General features: G+C 51.3%; 1 long non-coding RNA gene across 1 annotated transcript; it reads left to right on the top strand.

Annotated features, from left to right (window-relative positions):
• Positions 1-1,937: 1,937 nt before the first annotated feature.
• LOC107182848 lies at positions 1,938-3,312 on the top strand. The gene is made up of 2 exons (XR_001513603.1): positions 1,938-2,157; positions 3,005-3,312. It is a non-coding gene; the product is annotated as an uncharacterized LOC107182848 (long non-coding RNA).
• The last annotated feature ends 449 nt before the right edge of the window (positions 3,313-3,761 follow it).

Below are 3,761 nucleotides of genomic sequence, written 5' to 3'. Positions count from 1 at the left end.
CTCCCAGTAAAGGAGTGGGCTTCCTGCAGGGACCCACAGGAGCTGTGCCCATCAGGCCTGGATGGGGCCGGTGCTGCCCCAGCCACGGGTCCCTGCCGCTAGGTTGCTAGGTCATATACTTGCAACCACCCAGCTTGGACCCCAGCCTTGTTCACACCCAGGAGTACTGGTGTACCTCCCACGAAGGACATGGATGCCAGGTTCTGCCACATCCTTCGGCCGTGACACACATCGCAGCCTCTGGTTGTCCCAGGAAGAAGCTGGTGTATACCTAGTCAATAGCTTCAAGGCCCCTCGGTCTGAGAGTCACTGTCCCTCTGATGTCTGATGTCCGGCTGCTGCACCTCTGGGTGCTGCCCTAGGAGAAAAGGGTCCTGGGGGCCTTCACATGCCCTCTTGTTCCTCTCTGTGAGCTCCCGGTGGGTGCTGATCTTTGGGCCTCTGCATGTGCTGCTTGGCCATTGCCCTAGTTTGCACGGCAGACGTTATGCCTTCATTTCTCTCTGGAACACCCTCACTGTACTTCTGTATATCTATTATGCTGCTTCCTAGAATTAATGTCATCTGGATTGCTTCATGTTCAGATTGCGAATGTTTTTGTCTGTTATGCTTTGCCCTTGGTTTCTTCATGTGTTTTGTAATTTTAAATATGCAGGTTCATTTTGAATGGGATGATTTTGGATTTTTTTTTTCTTCCCGTATGTCCAACTCCACCTGCCTAGGATTGCTCCTCTTGGCCCCCTGAACCCTCTGCTTGGAAATAGTCCTTATGCTGTTGGCTGGTGGCTGGTGATTGGAGATAATCTATCTCTTGGTTTCCCCTTTTTATATTTTTCCTGCCGTTGCAGTGTGTTTGGAGCAGCGGGGTACAACAAAACCAGACCCATTGTGCTATCCTGACCTAACAGATAGTCTTTTAATCCAGAGTGGGCACTTAACTCTCAAGCTGTGGCTCTGAAAACTTCATTGATAAGGCTTCTTCCAGAGCAACTACGCCCTCTGGTGGCAGGTAGGGATATGGCTAGCAAAGAGCTACCCAGAGGGCCAGGGGCATGACCACTTGTCTCCTTCTGTGGACTCGGAGCTGGAAGCAATCTGAGACCATGAGACCAACCTCCCACACAGTATGGCGTCTCATTTCCAACACACCCAGGAGATGGTCAAGGTCAGTTCCCTGTCCAGCAACCCACTCCATGTCTGGACAGCTGTTTTTAAGGGGCCTTTCTTGTATTGAGCAATTAAGTTTCTCCCTGTAGCTCTCACCCACGGGTCCCCTCCCTGTTTCTCTCAGCTGTCTGAGGGCAGCATTAGACTTCTCTTCTCCTGGCTCCCTCCTTCCGCCTCCCCATCCAGTCGGCTGCTTTGTTCTGCATGAACTCTAGTATATCACGAGAACTTTGTAAACATGGCCTTATTTTGACCAGGGTGGAGAAAGACTCCATTTGGTTCCTGAGAGGGTGCTGCCTCCTCAGGTCTCTAAGCGGAAGAAGAGGAACAGGTCCCTTCACATCTTCTGGTCTCAGCTTAAGAAGTCTCCCTGGTAGGTTACCAGGTGCAGCATGTTTCACACGGAAGCATCTCCCTCTAGTGGCAACCAGGGTGTTTTTCAAGATGTTTTTCTCCCTTCCCGAGCTCTTTGCTCCAGAATTTCATTACAGCTCAAGAAGGTCACCCCAATAAATTAAGAAAGAAAAAAAGAAAAAAGAAGATCCACTGAGAAGTAGGTGGGAGAGCTGTAAATTGCAAAGCTCCCCATCTGGCTTTCTGATTAAAATGAATTGGTTTTGCAGTGGTGACTGGTGAGAGAGCGAGAGCAAGAGTGCGAGTGAGCGAGCTTGGCTTCAATTTCCATGTTTCTCATAAGTTTTCCAAGCTAAAATGTGCAAATGGTTATACACATGTCAATTCGTCTTGTTCCCAGAAACGCCAGGATAGTTGTTCTTTTAGGTGGTTCCCTTATTAATTGGCTCCTTTTATTATTTTCTCTGTCCGTCTCTACTTGCTCACCGTTTGAGTGGAGTTCTTTTAGTTGCAGTAGACAGACTTTTTCAGACCAGTGGAGGGAAGTTAGGAGGAAGTGGCACAACCGGGAGAAAGAATGCCCACAGAGGTCACACTGGAGCAGGAGCCCAGATCTTGTCTGGTTGTCCCCACAAGGTACCTGCCTTCTCTCTGCAGGTCCCCATTCTCTGCTTGCTGCTGACCAGCTCCCTCACCTGGAATTCCCACTTGCCTTTTCTCTCCATCACAGCTTCTGCTGATTCATAATTTAGATTTATCCTTAGCTCATGGTGGTCCCTCTGGCACCTCTCGACTCTCTTCACCTTAAGACATATCAGCGTTGGCGCCTGCCACCAACTGCCTTATTTGTTGTGAGTGGCATTTCCCAGTTCTGTTTCCTGAGACAGAAATCGACCACCACCCCCACCTCCTCTTTAAAAAAATGTTAGGCCACATCAACAGTCTCTGGCCAGCCAGTGAATTGGCCCTTTGGGGTCTGCTTCCTGTGGCAATCATCTGGGCAGGGGAGAGAGCGCAGGCCCAGGGCAGGCAGCTCCCTTCGGAAGGGCAGCGGAGTGTGGCTCACCATAGGGCTGTCCCACTGGAAGCTCCTGGGTAGCGGCTGTGAGTGGAGCCCTGCGGGGAGCTGGGTGCTTTGGTCTGCAATGCAGGGGGCTGGCAGCTCCCACAGAATGGAAGCTTCAGGACATCTCTTGGTGGGATCAATCCTCTCCATCTGTCCTGCTCGTTCCCATTCCCATTGTGTGGCCAGTGCTGAGGGCGGGGGTGGGGGACACAGAGAATGGCGTGTGTGTCCCTGGGGTGGCACCAGTAGGAATCACCTTGTGGGCTGGTTGACTGGTTGCTGATGGGGGACTATGTCACCTTAGGCCAGGGGAGATCGGGGGTGGGGGTGGCACCCCGCTGCTGGTTGATAGAACAAATTTGATCAAATTTAGAAAAAGGTACCATTTTCTCAAGACACTTCATTGGCATTTTCCAGAAAACTGACATAACAACCGGACAGACCTGTGATGCCTCAGAGGGAGAGGAGCTCTTGGGAGTGGTGCAGCGCAGAGCTTGCTGCCTCAGCTGCCTCTCAGCCTGCCAGCTCGAGAGGTGTCCTTGCAAGGACCGCATGTGGCCGTGGAATGGTGGCTCTCCCACTCAGGGGACATAAATGCGTGGGTTTGGGAATATGGAGAACTTTTGGGGGGAGAGCGGACGAAGATGAGCATTTGTTGAGAACTTCTCACATGCAAGGTGCTATGTATACTGTTTGACATACAGTATTCGCAATTTTGCATCAAATCTGGGTTGTGACTATCATTACTCCCATGTTACACCGAAGGACACGGGCTCAGAGGCGCAGCCAGGGCTGCTGCAAGTGGGACGTGTGCGTGGCTCCAAGAGGTGCTCTTTGCTTTGTGGTTACAGTGCCAGAGGTGGGGCCAGTAAGTCCCTTGCCCAAGCCACACAGCAAGAGAAGGCAGAGCTGGGATTGGAGGCCATGCTCTTTCTGCTGCACCAGTCTTTGAAGACCCCACAGCAGTAAAAAGCAACTGAACTAGTTTCCCCCTCTCCTTGGAGAAAGTCCCATTCGTGTATTCTGAAACCAAATGCAGGAAACATGGAGTTTTATCCAAAATGACAGCGACCTCTCAGAAGGAAAAGTGAGAATCTGCTACGTGTGACACCCACTGCTGTCCCAGGTGTCGGGCTTTTATCAATGAGACACAGAGTCCACTGAAGTCCGGGCT

This window comes from Myotis davidii, unplaced genomic scaffold (genome assembly GCF_000327345.1).
Source record: "Myotis davidii unplaced genomic scaffold, ASM32734v1 scaffold678, whole genome shotgun sequence".
Lineage (NCBI taxonomy): Eukaryota > Metazoa > Chordata > Mammalia > Chiroptera > Vespertilionidae > Myotis > Myotis davidii.
The sequence above is the reverse complement of the archived record's forward strand: the minus strand, read 5'-3'. Positions and strand labels throughout refer to the sequence as shown.